General features: G+C 34.6%; 1 long non-coding RNA gene across 1 annotated transcript; it reads right to left on the minus strand.

The window, feature by feature from the left end:
• Positions 1-1591: 1591 nt before the first annotated feature.
• LOC132803490 (uncharacterized) lies at positions 1592-2635 on the minus strand. Its single transcript, XR_009638787.1, has 2 exons — positions 2484-2635; positions 1592-2080 (listed from the first exon to the last, which is right to left on the minus strand). It is a non-coding gene; the product is annotated as an uncharacterized LOC132803490 (long non-coding RNA).
• Positions 2636-18895: the final 16260 nt, after the last annotated feature.

The raw sequence follows: 18895 nt of genomic DNA on the forward strand, positions 1-18895 counted from the left end.
TACTTTGAAAAAGTCATCATCATCATAAAAGATAACTAATATGATATTGGACTTAAAGAGAGACCAATAGTATCCTTTACCTATCTCCTACTAATGTCCAGCTTCATTTTTCTTTCTAATTAACTATTTATATATTTTTACTTTTTATCTTTATGTTTCCTCTCCTTTTCTCTGTGTTTGCTTAGTCTTGTTGAAGGGAAATTGTGAAGTCTAACATCGGTTGGAAAAGGGAACGAAACACTCCATATAAGTGGGTGTGGATACCTTTTCCTTGCGAGGCCTTCCCATGAGGGAAAGTAAAACCGTGCGGGCCGGGCCCAAAGCGGACAATATCGTGATTGGGCCTGGGATGCCCATACCAGTGGGACTGGTAGGTAGGGGTTGGAAGAGGATTCCCCCTAACCATTGCGAGGCCTTCCCATGAGAGAGCATAAAACCGTACGGGCTGGGCCCAAAGCGGAAAATATCGTGACTGGGCTTGGGATGCCTGTGCCAATGGGACTGGTAGGTAGGGGTTGGAAGAGGATTCCCCCTAACCATTGCGAGGCCTTTTAAAACCTTGAGGGTTGGGTTGTAAGAGGATTCTCCAGGCCCAAAAAGGACAATATCGCATGCGGGTGGTCTGGGCTGTCACAGAAATAGAAATTAATAAATTTCACGCGTTCTTATCTTTCTCAATTTTCATCAAATATTGTTCTCAGGTCAAAGTTATACCTCATTCTGTGGCAGAGATTTTAAAGTTTTGTTAAGAGGCCAATGGATATCAAGCCATGGATTGGCACATGATGAAAGCCAAAACATTTTAGTTAAATTGGGATTGAAATTTTCGATATAATTGGGAGTGATTTGAAGAGCATCATTGTTAATAGGCTTTATGATAACAAAAGCGAAATGGTAAAATGATAAACAGGTCCATTTTGGAGAGTAGCATTGTTACAGCAATTTATTGTGGTTAAAAACTTAGTGGTTAATGCTTTTTTTTTTTTTCCTAGAATAAAAATAACTTTTTGTTAATGTGAGTCTAATGTTAAAAAAAAAAAAACAATTATGAAAATGTTTTAAAATTGCATGATTGCTCTAATAATGAAGTGAATAATGCATATATAGATTTTATTTCTTATTAATTTCATATTATTCTGAATATCTGAGTTTGATCTTCTTGTTTTGGATTTTTCCAATTATATATTTCACAATTCCTGCTCTCCAAAATGGACCTGTTTGAGGACCCCCCTACAAATGGTTTCGTTGACTTTTATAAATTAGGCCATTGACTTAGGGGTCAATACTTCATCCATAACATAAGGCAAACAGAAGACGAGGACATGACCATTCTTTCATTTTCAAGATTTAATCAAAAACCAAATGATAACTAGAAAATCACCGTTTTGAGTTTTGACAATACAAACCAGCTTTTTAACCATGTATATCTTCTTCAACTTTTGACTGTTTCTTAATGTGATAAGTGAACTGAGTAGGGGGGAAAAAAATTGACGAGAATAAGTGATATATAACATATTATAATCCCACGAAAGAATAAAATAAAAGAATAAAATAAAAGAGGCATGTGGAACTTTATTGCATACAAGTTAATTACTGCAAATACAATTCTTATGTATTAATCACAAATAAAGCATTCTTATAAGGACCCCCTCTTTGTCTCTCACACACATTATACATATATAAACCTTTCAGAGTTTTATGCATAGAAACAAATCCAAAAGACTTTTTTTTTCGTTTTTTTTTTTTTATATTGGAGACAGGGAATTCAAACTCGAATTATTGTCCCAATAATATATTACTGACTTTATTCTTAATTAAAAAAACAAATACCTGCTGCTGAAACTAGTCACCAAGAAATAACTGAAAGAAACAATCACATATATGGTAGCTAGCTAGCGAGAAGCAGGGGAAGTTTTTGGAAAATAGTCAGTTAGGCTCTACGTACTTCCTGGTGGTCTATGGCATTTGCGGTTGTATGGACTGCAAATTGTCGTTGGTGGTGGTGGGCTGTAGCAACTTCTCGTTTTGTTTATCGAACAATATACTAGTGGCGCTAATGATCCATTCACAGCTCCTTTTGCTGCAACAATTAGCAGACATATATATGTATATATTCATATGTTTGTGTTGGAGTAGAGAATTATATTATATATGTAATTCGGGTCAAAAATTAAACAATAACAATATTAACCTCTGATTTTTTTTTTCCTCCTGAAAATTATATCAAACCCCAAAAGAAAGACCAATCAAAATTGATAGATTATATATGTAGTGATCGTGTATATTGAAATTGATTCATATGGGACTTTTAAACGGGGAAATGGGTGTATTGTAAGTGATAGATGATGGTGTTAGGTGCATATAAATCACAAGCACTGTTAGTCTGTTACACATGCATATAACATATATACATGGAATATAATATACATATATATATATATATATATGTATTAAGCAAAATGGTACTAATTTAGTTCTCTCACCTATTAGTTGTCGAGCATAAACGGAAGGAAAAGAAGGAATGGAAGCTAAGAGAATGCAGAGAATGAGAAAAGCCTTCATTTTGGAAAAATTGGTGCTCAACTTATTCCCTTTTCTCTTTTATTTATAGTATGTATAGAGGCAAGTGGGTGGGCGAAATGTTATTGTTGGAATTTATTTATATAAGCAAGTGGGTAATGTTATGGTTAGAATTTATTTATATAAAAGTGACATGCAGATTTTTTGAAGTCAAGATTATAATATATTTTAAACTAAAAGGAGGAAAATTTCACGTAGGTCTAATTGAATCAAAAGACTTGGAAGTGTATTCAGTGCCTTTTCCATTGGACTGAGCCTACGAATAGAATAATGACATGTAGATTGGTTAAGAATAATTTTCATCTAAAAAAAATTAACAAAGAATAATCCAAGTGTATTCGCACGTTTGGCCTGTTATAAAACCACGGAGAGTCCATTACATGTCTAATGTTCAAATCTTAACATGAGTTAAAATTATGAAAGTGTTTTAAAATTGCATCGTTGATCTAGTAATGAAGGGATAATGCATATTTAGAATTTATTTCTTATTAATTTCATATTATTCTGAATATTTGATTTCGATCTTTTTGCTTTAGATTTTTCCCAATTATACATTTCATAAGTCCTACTCTCCAAAATGGACCTGTTTGAGGACAACCCCACCTTAAATTGTATAAATAATTAGGCCATAGACTTGGGGGTCATGCTAAAAAGAAGATGTGGACATGACCATTCTTTCTAATCTACATATAACGCGCCTAAAATCCAATGCCCGCATATAACACCCTTTAATGACACGTGCTTTTTTTTTTTTCTTTAATTTGTTACTTGTTTTCATCCTTTTGCCCAAATTCCCTGGATTCCCCTCTTCTTCTTTTTTTTTTTTTTCTTTATACTCTTAAATTCCAACTTCAACATTTCAAAAAAGAAATTCTAACTTTAAAATTTTGTATCTTAATTGGAATAAACAAAAAAAAAAAAAAAAGAAAAAAATTTAACATAGAATCAACATAATTTATGAAACTAATAGACAATCATTTTTCATTACTAGTTAAAAAAAAAAAAAAAGGGCAAGTTTTTTTTTTCTTTGGCTTGCTTGCTAACAAGGGCATGTCGATTTGATGTTTAGAAATTCTGCTAATCTATATCAGACCTTAACTTCACATCACCAAAAACGCCATTTGTTCTAGGGCCCACAAAAAAAAATTAAAATAAAAAGAAGAGCAGAGACTCCAAAGGACGTCAAAAATTGAACAATAGAAAAAATTATCTTATTTGCACTCTGAAAGAGACATAGGATCCATTTGGTATAACTGAGAAAAGTAGAGCTTTATATGATACACTTTTTTTTAAAAAGAGTTTTTATTAAAAAGCTAATAAGCGTTTAGTTGTAAATAAAAAACATGCATTAAATGTTCATTGAGTTTCCATGTACGTTAAAAAAAAAAGAGCTTTTCTAGAGAAACAAAAAAAAAAAATTGAGACTCCAAAGGACCTCAGAAATTGAATGATAGCAAAAATTATCTTATTTGCACTCCAGATAGAGACATATACAAACACTCTCAGCTAATCAAAGCGAACAGGTTTAACCAGAGATTTCAATGGTCTTGATGTCAGGCTTTTTGACATCCTCTTTAGGAATATCCACAGTCAAAAAACCATTCTCCATGGCAGCGTAAATCTAATCCAATTTGGCATTCTCTGGAAGCCTAAACCTACTCAAAAACCCCCCACTGCTATGCTTAACCCGATGCCAAGTATCGTTCTTGTGCTTCACCTTCACTTCTTTTTTTCTTGAGCCCTAGAACATTGGCCTTGAACACATGGAGGTCTCCTTCCAATCGATTTGCTGTCAAACACAAAGTTTTCTCTGGAGAACTCAGAGAAATTTGTAACAGTTTAGACCACCCACATGAGATATTGTCTACTTTGGGCCCTGCCCGCACAGTTTTAAAAAGCCTCTCAAGGGAAAGGTATCCACACCCTCTTATAAGGTATGCTTCGTTCCCCTTTCCAACTGATGTGGGATCTCACAAATTTGCATAAATTCATGTGCAAGAAGAAGGAAATTGGGAAATTTGTAGTACTGGATGAATATAAAGAAAAGCAACGGAAAAAATAAAATTCAATTAAAAATTGAATCTTGCAATTTGGAGCAACAAAAATTAGGAATCTTTACAAAATGTGGTATCAATAATTCTCCAGTGATCTAGAGCTGTTCTTCAGCTCTTTGGGGAGGGATTTAGGGCAGGATGTGTTTCCTTTGGGCTGAGGTTGAAGACTTGCGTGTTTCCTTTCTAGTGAAACTCACCATTTCACTAAATCTTGATGTTTTAACTGTGATGTTAAAGCCACGTTCCACAAGAAAGCGCCACCGCTTTCTCTGTATAAAAAAAAATTCTACGGTGCAGATGGTCCACATTATGTTGTGGTGTGGACGTTAATATTGACAACCGTTTTTTAAAAAACCATTGTCAATACTCATTTTTATGTGTTAGTATTGATGACGGTTAAAAAATAGTCGTCAATACTAAGATCTGCATGATAAAAATGTATGAATATCCACACCATAGATGGACTCATATATATATATATATATATATTCTTGCTTTATGATTTAATTGGAAAAATAAATGAAAATCTCATTAATTTATCATGCCTCTCAATAGGCTTGTACATTGATGTGAGAGAATGGAGAGCCAACCTAAGCTTTAAACTAATATATAGACAAGTCCTTTCCCATTTATTAAGTTTTTGATAAGGGTAGGTGTCTGTCGATTTTGGTCGGTTTTTAATGCCTATATAAAATTGATCGATCAGGTAGTTGTAGGGTTGGAACTCATTTTTCACTTTCTAAAACCAATCGATTGGTTGTGTTCAGTTGTCAGTTGATTTTCGATTTTGACCTACAGATGATCATGAACTTGTTATTTTCATCGTCCTCCTCGTCTACTATATACACTTCCCACAACTTTAATTTTGATCTTTCTTATGAAAGACCAAAGAGTTTTGAAAGTCTACATGAGGATAAGGAAGGGAAAGTGAATGGAGGAAGAATCTACTTAGTGTACTTAAAAAGAGATCAATTTTATATATTTTTTTAAGAATCTCCATACATAACATATGGTTGTGGGATTTTTATGTTGTGTTTTGTATTCTTTACTTTGAAAAAGTCATCATCATTATAAAAGATAACTAATATGATATTGGACTTAAAGAGAGACCAATAGTATCCTTTACCTATCTCCTACTAATGTCCAACTTCATTTTTCTTTCTAATTAACTATTTATATATTTTTACTTTTTATCTTTATGTTTCCTCTCCTTTTCTCTGTGTTTGCTTAGTCTTGTTGAAGGGAAATTGTGAAGTCCCACATCGGTTGGAAAAGGGAACGAAACACTCCATATAAGTGGGTGTGGATACCTTTTCCTTGCGAGGCCTACCCATGAGGGAAAGTAAAACCGTGCGGGCCGGGCCCAAAGCGGACAATATCGTGATTGGGCCTGGGATGCCCATACCAGTGGGACTGGTAGGTAGGGGTTGGAAGAGGATTCCCCCTAACCATTGCGAGGCCTTCCCATGAGAGAGCATAAAACCGTACGGGCTGGGCCCAAAGCGGAAAATATCGTGACTGGGCTTGGGATGCCTGTGCCAATGGGACTGGTAGGTAGGGGTTGGAAGAGGATGGGCCCAAAGCCGAAAATATCGTGACTGGGCTTGGGATGCTTGTGCCAATGGAACTGGTAGGTAGGGGTTGGAAGAGAATTCCCCCTAACCATTGCGAGGCCTTTTAAAACCTTGAGGGCTGGGTTGTAAGAGGATTCTCCAGGCCCAAAGAGGACAATATCGCATGCGGGTGGTCTGGGCTGTCACAGAAATAGAAATTAATAAATTTCACGCGTTCTTATCTTTCTCAATTTTCATCAAATATTGTTCTCAGGCCAAAGTTATACCTCATTTTGTGGCAGAGATTTTAAAGTTTTGTTAAGAGGCCAATGGATATCAAGCCATGGATTGGCACATGATGAAAGCCAAAACATTTTAGTTAAATTGGGATTGAAATTTTCGATATAATTGGGAGTGATTTGAAGAGCATCATTGTTAATAGGCTTTATGATAACAAAAGTGAAATGGTAAAATGATAAACAGGTCCATTTTGGAGAGTAGCATTGTTACAGCAATTTATTGTGGTTAAAAACTTAGTGGTTAATGCTTTTTTTTTTTTCCTAGAATAAAAATAACTTTTTGTTAATGTGAGTCTAATGTTAAAAAAAAAAAACAATTATGAAAATGTTTTAAAATTGCATGATTGCTCTAATAATGAAGTGAATAATGCATATATAGATTTTATTTCTTATTAATTTCATATTATTCTGAATATCTAAGTTTGATCTTCTTGTTTTGGATTTTTCCAATTATATATTTCACAATTCCTGCTCTCCAAAATGGACCTGTTTGAGGACCCCCCTACAAATGGTTTCGTTGACTTTTATAAATTAGGCCATTGACTTAGGGGTCAATACTTCATCCATAACATAAGGCAAACAGAAGACGAGGACATGACCATTCTTTCATTTTCAAGATTTAATCAAAAACCAAATGATAACTAGAAAATCACCCTTTTGAGTTTTGACAATAGAAAGCAACTTTTTAACCTTGCATAGCTTCTTCAACTTTTGACTGTTTCTTAATGTGATAAGTGAATTGAGTAGGGAAAAAAAAATTTTTGACGAGAATAAGTGATATGTAACATATTATAATCCCATGAAAGAATAAAATAAAAGTCTCTCACAAAATAAATAAATAAATAAAAAGAATAAACTAAAAGAGGCATGTGGAATTTTATTGCATACAAGTTAATTACAAGAAGACGTTTGTGGTAGCTCAGTTGGTACGAGCACCACCACCTACGCTTACTACGCTGGGTTCGAGTCTATCGGGGGGAAGGGGTGCCTGGGGGCATGTAATTAGTCAAAAAAAAAAAAGTTAATTACAGCAATACGATTCTTATGTATTAATCACAAATAAAGCATTTTTATAAGGATTCTCTCTCACACACATTATATGTACATATATAACCCTTCAGTTTTATGCATGGAAACAAATCCAAAAAACTTTTTTTTTTAATCGAAAATGAAAAATTCAAACTCGAATCATTATCCTAAGAATATATTTCTGATTTTATTCTTAATAAGAAAACAAATACTCCTGCTGAAACTAGTCACAAAGAAATAACTAATAAAAGAAACAAATACGTATATGGTAGCTAGCTAGCTAGAGGCAGGGGCAGTTTTTGGATAGTAGTTAGTCAGGCTCTACGTACTTCCTGGTGGGTTGTGGCATTCGCGCGCGTATGGACTGCACACTTTCGTTGGTGTTGGTGGTGGTGCGTTGACAGTCGCGTTTGTAAAACCGACAATATGGTTGTGTTGAAGGAGCTGCAACATTTAGCAGACATATAGATGTATATATTCATATATTTGTGTTGGAGTATAGAATTATATTATATATGTAATTCGAGTCAAAAATTAAATAATAACAATATATTAACCACTGATAGACAGATTATATATATAGTGATGGTCTATATTGAAATTGATTCATATAGGACTTTTAAGTGGGGACATTGGTGTATTGTAAGTGGTAGATGTTGGTGTTAGGTGCGTATAAATCACAAGCACTGTTAGTCTGTTACACATGAATATAACATATATACATGGAATATGTATATATATATATATGTATGTAGATAAGTAAAATGGAATTTACTAATTTACTGCTCTCACCTATTATAATTTGTCGAGCATAATGAAAGGAAAAGAAAGAATGGAAGCTAAGAGAATGCAGAGAATGAGAGAAGCCTTCGTTTTGGAAATGTTGTTGATAAACTTATCCTCTTTTCTCTTTTATTTATAGCATGTATCAAGGCAAGTGGGTGGGCGAAATGTTATTGTTAGAATTTATTTATAAAAAAGTGACATGCAGATTTTTCAGTCAAAATTACAATATATTCTAAACTAAAAGGAGAAAATTTTCATATAAGTCTAATTGAGTCAAAAGATTTGGAAGTGTATTCAATGCTTTTCTCATTGGACATGTAGATCGATTAAGAATAATTTTCATCAAAAAAAAAAATATTGACAAAGAATAATCGAAATGTATTCGAACGTTTGGCCTGTTATAAACCTACTGAGAATACACTATAAATCTAGTGTTCAAATCTTGACATGAGTTAAAATTATGCAAGTGTTTTAAAATTGCATGGTTGCTCTAATAATGAAGTGGAGAATGCATATACGGATTTTATTTCTTATTAATATCATACTATTCTGAATATCTGAGTCCGATCTTCTTGTTTTGGATTTTTCCAATTATACATTTCGTAAGTCCTACTCTCCAAACTGGACCTGTTTGAGGACCACCGGCCTTGACTTGTATAAATAATTAGGCCATTGACTTAGGGGTCATGTTAAAAAGAAGATGAGGACATGACCATTCTTTCATTTTCAAGATTTAATTAAAAACGAAATGATAACTAGAAAATCACCCTTTTGAGTTTTGACAATGGAAAATAGCTTTTTAACAACGCATAGCGTCTTCAACTTTTGACTGTTTCTTAATGTGATAAGTGAATTGAGTAGGGACCAAAAAAAAATTAAAAAAAAAAAATCTTTTTGCTAAAAAGGAGCCCCAAAAAAAAAATTTTTTTGACTAGAATAAGTGATATATAACATGTTATAATTCCATGTAAGAATAAAATAAAAGGAGAATTTTATTGCATACAAATTAATTACTGCAAGTACAATTCTTACATATTAATCGCAAATAAATCATTCTTACAAGGACCTCCCTCTTTCTTTCTCAGACTCTCACATGCATTGTACATATATAAACCTTCAATTTTGTGCCATGGAAAAATCCAAAAAACTTTTTTTCTTTTCATCTCAAAGAAGATGAATTCAAACTTAAATGATCATTATCGGAATCAAAAAACAAATAGTTGCTACTAAGACTAGTCACAAAGTTTCATGACTAGATTATTGTTTCACTCTAGCTGGGTGTGGCAGATGCGCTTGATGGACTACAAGCATCCAGGGAGATTTTGGGGCGGCCATCGCACGGTCCTGAGAATTGGTTACCACCGCCATAAAATACCGGCTTATGTTTTGGTCCTGCTGCTGCAGCTTGTAAAAATGATATTAGTCTTTTTCAATATATGTTGTTTGTACCATGGTAAACCACTTTATCGTGGAAAAAAAAATAAAAAATATATTAAAAAAAAAAAAGAGCTGAGATTCCAAAGGACCTCAAAAATTGAAAGATAACAAAAATTATCTTATTTGCACTCTCGAAATGGACATAGACCCGCACTATCAGCTAATTAATCAAAGCGAACAAGTTTAACCAAAGATTTCAATGGTCTTGATGTCAGGCTTTTTGACATCCTCTTTAGGAATAGTGACAGTCATAAACCCATTCTCCATGGCACCGTAAATCTGATCCAATTTGACATTCTCTGGATGTAAGAAAAACTATATCGATCTAAACATGCTCGACGTTTCTATATAGCAATTAGATCAATGCGGAATTAAAATTTGGATCGAAAAACATACCTCCTACCGTTGTCTCGTAAACACTCAAGGATATTAGAAAGGTTTTCTAAACCTTATCTCTCTCTAAACTGATGGTGTGTTTTCTAAATTGAGAAAGTAGGCTTAGGGGACCCGAAAACATTGTTTTGCACGGCCTTTATGCGTGCTCTGCCCATCACAGAGCCGTTCCAATGCGTGCAGTAATGGGAGAAAATGTTTAACGTTTTGAATGTTATGAAATATCAAAAAATGTTCTTAAGGATGGAATGACGTGGACCATTATTATTTTTTTAATTATCATTATTATTTTGGAGAAAAAAACCTCGGTATTGCTGTTTTTCTGACTCTTGTAGATCTTCTTAATGTTGCTTCATCATTCTCTTGAGGAACTTGTTGTTCCTCATTAACAACTTGATCTACTGGATCAATAACAGCTTGTGGAACTTCAATAGTTGATTGTCTAACACCTGTTGGTTCTTGAAGGGTGTGAATGACAATCATTCTATCATTTGAACCAGAGGGTTGACTTTCATAGTGATCCTTTTCAAAAACTATATCCCGAAAGTTATTACTCCCACTGATCAAGCCATTTTCAAGAAATTTTGCATTTCTTGATTCCACAAATCTAGTGCTATGAGATGGACAGTAAAATCTATATCCTTTAGACCTTTTAGCATATCCAATGAAATACTCACTTGTGGTCCTCGGGTCCAACTTCTTTTCTTGTGGATTATAGACTCTCACCTCAGACGGACATCCCCAAATGCGTACATGTTGCAAACTTGGTTTCCAACCTTTGAATAACTCAAATGGTGTCCTTTGGACAGCCTTGGTTGGAACTCGATTTAATATGTACACAGCCGTCTTTAGAGCTTCAGTCCATAAGAATTCAGGGGGTTTCAAATTACTTTGCATACTCCTCACCATGTCTAATAAAGTTCGGTTTTTATTTGCTTTCCGCATTGTTTCTCTACTTCAGCCTTTAACACCTTAAAAGCATCTAGTCCTTCGTTTTTGTTATTAAGCTAGCAAAGATACATGTATTGTGAGTAGTCATCTATGAAAGAGATAAAGTACTTATCATGGTATGCATCCATTTCTGGACTACAAATATCCGTATGAATGATTTCCAATAATTCAGAACTCCTCTTGGCATCCTTCTTTGACTTGTTGGTCTGCTTGCCTTTAATGCAGCTTATACAAGTCTCAGAATTAGTAAAATCTAAAGTACTAAGTACCTCATCATTTACCAACCTTTTAATTCTATCAGTAGAGATATGTCCCAATCTCCGATGCCACAACATAGAGGATTTCTCATTCATAACACATCGTTTAATACCAACATTTCCATGAACGTGCATAGTAGCATAGTTTTCATCATTTTGTAAATTGAGACGAAAAAGATTATCAGACAAGGTACCATAACCAACAATTTTAGATTTATTAGACAAACTAAAACCAAAATCTGAAAAATTAAATGAATATCCAATGGATACAAGTCTGGAAACCGAAATTAAATTTCTAGAAAAACCAGGAACTTAAAATGTTCTTTCTAAAGATAAAATGAGACCACTACTCAAAACTAGCTTGCACGTTCCAACAGCCTCTACATGTGAGGGCATCTTATTTCCAGAGTAGATGCTTTGCTCACTTCCCATTGGCTTCCGCAGGTCATGTAATCCCTGTAAGGAATTGGTCACATGGATTGAAAAACCAGAGTCAATCCACCAAGTGTTATGATTAACATCTATCATATTGGATTCATAACAGACAAGTGAAAGTTGAGTACCTTTCTTGTCAAGCCAGTTCTTGAACTTGGAGCAATTTTTCTTTAGGTGCCCTTTCTTCTTGCAAAATAAGCACTTTAACTCCTTCTTGATGTTCGACTAGGGAGGAATCTTACTTTTTCCCTTTTGTTTGGCTTGATCCTTTTTCTTTCGTGGAACTATCATGTCAGGACCCGTCCAAAATCCCTTCCTAGAACCCTGGACAAATCCTAATCACAGGGAGACCTTACCGGATCGTCCTATGGAAAATCCGGCAGTATCTCCCCTAAGGGTAAAACATGCCTAAAATTTATCTGCACGAAAATGCACTCCTATATGGTACCACCTTATTCCTCCCACCTTCCTACAATAATTTTCACAGTGGCCGCACTCCGATAACAATTTATATAAAACACATATGTATATATATGCAATAGGAATAACCAACTAAATAAACAACTAAATATATCTTTAATCATTCACGTCCACCCACACCACCCACTGATTGCCGTACATTTCAAATATATTTCAAATATTGTGTTACAAAATATACCGATGCGTAATATAAGAAGAAAAGTAAAATAATCATCACATCAACAACAATAATAATAATAGCAATCGTTTTCATGATGAAAATAGTACTAATATCATCTGTCATATTTACTCGAAGGTAATCACTTGTCCAAGAACTATCACATAATTACAGCTGTCCCAAGGACTATCTCACCTACCCAAAGGCTACCACTTGTCCAAGGACTATTATACCTGCCCAATGGCTATCTTTCTTGCCCGTAGGCTGTGATACTTGTCCGGATATATCATATGCTAATAATAATAATAGAAATAATAAAAATAATAAAAATAAAAATAAATAATGGCAATAATAATAAAAATAATAATAATAATCATAATGATGATGATAATATTAATAATAATGAAAATAACTGTAAACATAATTCTGATAAATAATAATTGTAATTTTAATAACGAGAATAATATTAATAATAGTAATGACAATAAAAGTAATTAAGTATAATGCTAGAAAATCAGGTTATGAATAGATAGAATAATACGAGATCAAATAATAATTTAAAATTCAAAAAAAAAATATTATCAAATATACACTCGTATCAGGGGTACAAACGATACCCTCCAACATGTTGAGCAATCCATGATTCCAGCTGTGGCCAGCACCCTGCTACTAATACAATCCGGGGTGGTTACCTAGATTGGCCGTCCAATTCCCTGGACTCGTAGGTAGCATAGTTACGAGGCTAGCTTTTCATGGACCACATCGGATCGCTGTCCCCGTACGATGTGATCCATACAAATATAACATATATATATATATACAAAAGATACTTGATGCACATACTATATACCAGTGGTGTTCTACGGTGCCCAGCATCCCAAAGCACCGTCTGACGGGGAGGTTAAAGAGAGAAACCGGTATACGGTCGTGTGGCGTCCCACCGGGCCACTGCTTAAACTATCATCCCGGCCATGGAGGGGGGCGACTATGGCCAATATCAAACTTACCTGCCCTCGGTCCGATGGCAACTCACGGGAGATATTACAACCTGCACGCTAATCACATCCACATCCACCTGTGCGCTAATCACATCCACAACTACAGAACATCGGTACGTGTATGGTGCATTGAAAATTGATAAAAATATTTTATAATAGTATATATTTTTTAAATATAGTAGAATATTATAAAATTTGAATTTTTATATGATACACTTAAATTTATGCACTTTTATCAAATTCACAAAATTTCATGCATAAATAAATAATTAAACACATAAGTATAGTTTCGATCACAATAATTAAATATAATCAATTCTGCAAACCTTCAAATTAATTCATACTAAATGTCAATAGAACCACATACAATTCCACAAATAATTAAGAATATAAACATACATTCGATTAGCTGTCATAACTTCACAGTAACCTCACCGTAAAGTTAACAATAATTTAACAGCAGTTTAAAATCTACAACTTTCCAAATTTAAGAAATATTAATTCAACCCATATTTATGCAATTCAACACAATTGGACATCATCAATATAAATAGCAATTATTTAAACATCAAACATACATTTTTCAGATTACCACATTAATATAATATTATTTTATCCAAAAATGGCATCTTTCAAAATACTCCATCATAATTCACAAACAAGGTACCTATAGAAAGCTAAAGAGATGAGGAATACGATACCGACTTCCGTTGGGCTCAATTCGATCGGCAGTGACTGGAAAATGGACAGAAAGATTCAGTCAAAGTTCAACTTCTCATATCTCTCAAACAGTAAGGAATTGAGCTGAATGGATCTCAAAATTGAGCTCAGAGGGTCCGAAAATAGTAGAAAGGAGTATCAATTTGGCCGGGTGATGGTCGGATCGCCGGAAAATCAACTTGCCGTCGCCAACGATGGAGGCCTGATCCCAGTGCGTCCGGCGACGTTCAACCTTGTCCTTCCGGTTACCGGCCGGGTTTTCCACCGGCTTTCTACCTGTCCGGCGCGTGTGGCCGTTCGGTGGCCGGAAGAGATGCAGTAAGAAGAGGTCGACGGGAGGAAGAAGAAGGAAGAAGAAAGAAGAAGAAGAAAAGAAGAAGAAGAAGAGGGGGCCCCGTGGTATTTTCCCCACGTGGGGGAGAAGGAAAGAAAAAGAAAAATAAATAAATAAATATATAAAATAATAATAAAATAATAATATAATATAATAAAATAATAATAATAATAATAAAATAATATAATATTTAATTGTCTGAAATGTGGCATTTCCTTGTCGTGACACGTGGCACCCTTATAATGCTACACGTGGCGTCGCTGTTCACGCACACTCACAGATCGATGAATAGTAATAGCTGTCTCGGAAAAACTTCACAGGCTTGTAACTTTCCAATCACATGTCCAAATCGGGCGTGCCACTAGTCTACGAGCTCATATCGACGAGTAATTCACAACCATACATAAGTCAAAGATAAATTTTACAAGAATAAAAAGTCAACTCTGGCACCCTCGGACAATTCGGACCTTAACTTGTTTTACTCATAACTTTTAAATCGTAGCTCCGTTTTTTACGTGCTACCAGTCTACAGACTCAGATCGATGTGTACTTCGCAATGGTGCCTCGATCGACCTATAATTCTTACCGAGTCAAAAAGTTAAAATTTGATCCTTCTCGGTCAACGACGGTCAACTTGAGAAATTTCCGGTGTACTTCTAGATGGGGTGTTACATATCAAGTTCACTTTCTCACCCTCTTCCATTGCCAACCTTCCCTCCTCTTGTACACATATGGTCAACAGCTCATTAATTGACCATTTGTCCTTATGTGTGTTATAAGAAATCTTAAAGGGATCATACTGCTAGGGCAGAGTGCACATAATGTAGTGAACCAGGAAAGTTTCTAACATTTCAACTTCCAACACTTTCAGTTGAGCTGCTATATCCCTCATGCACATGATATGATCACGCACGCCTCTAATCCCAATGAGCTTTATGGATGAGAATTGCATAATAAGCGTGCTTGCTAATGCCTTATCTGAAGTCACAAATTGAGCATCAACTGCTTGAACATTGCTGTATTGCTCAACAGAACCCCTAATAGCAACAGATATTTCGGTCTTTATGAACATGACTGAAAGCGATTAGATCGTTTCCACTTTTCATAAAGACCAACTTGGTCTGGAATGCTGGTTTCAATAATCTTAGGAGGTTCCTCTTTCCTAATGGCATAGTCAATGTCCATCCACCCTAAATGAAGGAGAATTGTGAAGTCTCACATCGGTTGGAAAGGGGAATGAAGCACGCCTTATAAGGTGGTGTAGATACCTTTCCCTTGCGATGCGTTTTGACAAAACCTAAAGAGCTGGGTTGTAAGAGGATTCCCCAAGCCCAAAGAGGACAATATCGCATGTGGGTGGTCTGTGCTGTTACAGATGGTATCAGAGCTAGTACCCGGATCGGTGTGCTAGCGAGGACATTGGGCCCCAAAAGGGGAGGATTGTGAAGTCCCACATCGGTTGGAAAGGGGAACGAAGCACGCCTTAGAAGGTGGTGTGGATACATTTCCCTTGCGACGCGTTTGACAAAACCTTGAGGGCTGGGTTGTAAGAGAATTCTAAGGCCCAAAGAAGACAATATTGCATACGGGTGGTCTGGGTTGTTACAAGAATCCTCTCCTTCCAAACCTTATAGTTGTCATCCTTAAGTTCATGAACATCGTATTTCATATCAAAGAAATTAACAGGTTGAATAACTGCAACATTTAAAACATACATGCTCATTACTCATAATTTTGAGACTACAAACAAAATTCATGTTTTACCAATGTAAATCATGCTTTAGATTAATAAACCTAGTGACATAAAACTTGCCTGTGGGCTAAAGTTCTATTCAATTAGATTCCTTTTATAATTACCTCATGATAAAACTATCAAATTATGTTCATTTTTCTTAATTCCTGTGGGTAGATTGAGAAATATAATTTGATATTTTATCCTAATTAATCATACAAATATAACAAAATTCCTGTGGGTAGATTTTATTATATTATGTATGATTAACTACAACTAGTATTATAATGTGATCCTTGAACTTAATATATGATCCTAATTAATTAAAGATGCTATGGCTAATCTCTAATGAATTAAAATCATATGAATCACCTTCATTAACCAACTCACAATCATGAGCTAAATATTTGCATAAAAACATAAATAATGCAAATAAATTCAATATATATATATATGCATAAATATTATTTAATTTAGTTTAGCTTCAGGGGTGCATTTCCTAAGGGGAAAACAACATGTCGTTTTTCGTGCACCCAAAGCAACTCGTCGTGTCTTCAACCTCTAGATGGATCAAAATGACCCGGTTGAGACCCGAATCAAAACCCGATGGTTCCTTAAGATTCCAACGCCCAAAAATTGCATGTTTTATACCAAAAATCTCAGAATTCAATTTCCTAATAATTTATGATGTCTTTATTTAATAAAACACATATAAAACAAAGAATTGAATCTACAAAAAAAGACTAAACTCAATTAAGGCATTATGCTGAACAAAACGCAGAGAGAACAATGAACAAGGCAGAGATAAACAATGCTCTGATACCAAATGTAAGAAAAACTATATCGATCTAAACATGCTCGACGTTTCTATATAGCAATTAGATCAATGCGGAATTAAAAATTGAATCAAAAAAGTACCTCCAACCATTGCCGTTGTCTCATAAACACTCAAGGATATTAGAAAGGTCTTCTAAACCTTATCTCTCTTTAAACTGATGGTGTGTTTTCTGAATTGAGAAAGTAGGCTTACGGGACCTAAAAACATTGTTTTGCAAGGCCTTTATGCGTGCTTTGCCCATCACAGAGCCGTTCCAATGTGTGCAGTAATGGGAGAAAATGTTTAACATTTTGAACATTATGGAATATCAAAAAACGTTCTTAAGGATGGAATGATGTGGACCATTATTATTTTTTTAATTATCATTATTATTTTGGAGAAAAAAACCAACACTGGAAGCCTAAACCTCCTCAAAAACTTCCCACTGCTACGCTTAACCTGATGCCAAGAATTGTTCTTGTGCTTCACATTCACTTCTTTTTTCCTGAGCCAGGGAACATCAGCCTTGACCACATGGAGGTTTCCTTTCAATCGATTCGGGTGCTGACGAACACAAAGTTTTCTCTGGAGAACTCAGGGAAATTTGTAGAAATTCGGGTGGAAGAAGAAGGAAATTGGGAAATTTATATTAGTGGATGAAGATAAAGAAAAGCAACCAAAAAAAATATTCAATTAAAAATTGAATCCTGCAATTTGGAGCAACAAAAATTGGGAATCCTTACAAAATGTGGTATCAATAATTGTCCAGCGATTTAAAACTGGTTCTTCAGCTCAGGTTGAGGTTGAAGACATTCATGTTTCCTTAATTTCTCATGCCTCTCAATAGGCTCGTACATTGATGTGAGAGAATAAAGAGCCAACCTAAGCTTTAAACTAATATATGGATGAGTCCAATCCCATTTATTAAGTTTCTAATAGGATTCAATTTTGGTCGGATTTTTAGACCTATTGAAAATTGATCGGTTGGTTAGTTGTAGGATTGGAACTTATTTTTCAGTTTCTAAAACCGATTAATTGGTTATGTTCAGCTGTCGATCGGTTTTTGGTTTTGGCCTGTAGGTGATCGCGAACTTATTATTTTCATCTTCTTCCTATTCTGCCATATACACTTCCAGCAACTTTAATTTTGATCTTTTTTATGAAAGACCAAAAAGTTTTAAGAGTCTATGTAAGAAGAAGGAAGAGAAAGTAAATGGAGGAAGAAGCTACTTAGTGTACTTAATGAGATTAATTTTATATATTTTTTCACAATTTCCATACATAACATGTGACCATGGGACTTACACATTAGTGTTTTGTATTGTTTACTTTTTTCAAAATCGTCATCACTATAAAAATCTAATTAATACGATATTGGACTTAAAAAGAGACCAATAGTATCCTTTACGTGTTTCCTATTAATATCCAACTTCAATTTTTTTTATAATTAATTATTTACATATTTTTACTTTTTATCTTTATGTTTCTTCTCCTTCTCTCTACATTTGCTTTTCCTTGTTGAAGGGAAATGGAAATTGATAAATTTTATGAGTTCTTATCCTTCTCAATTTCCATCATATATTGTTCTCAGATCTAAGGTGTACCTCATTTTGTGGTAGAGATTTTAAAGTTTTATTAAGTGGCCAATAGATATTGGGCCATGGATTGGCATGAGGTGAGAGCCAAAATATTCAGTTAAATTGGGATTAAAATTTCCAATGGAGTTGGGAGTGATTTGAAGAGCTTCATTGCTGATGGGCTTTATCACAACAAAGATGAAATGGTAAAATGGCCAAACTTGTTATGGAATAGTGAAACAATGTAGAAGCAGAAGAAGGATCAGTAGTTTTGAAAATACTCGATCGGTTTTGGTTACCATTAAT

Source organism: Ziziphus jujuba, chromosome 4 (assembly GCF_031755915.1).
Source record: "Ziziphus jujuba cultivar Dongzao chromosome 4, ASM3175591v1".
Classification (NCBI taxonomy): Eukaryota; Viridiplantae; Streptophyta; class Magnoliopsida; order Rosales; family Rhamnaceae; genus Ziziphus; species Ziziphus jujuba.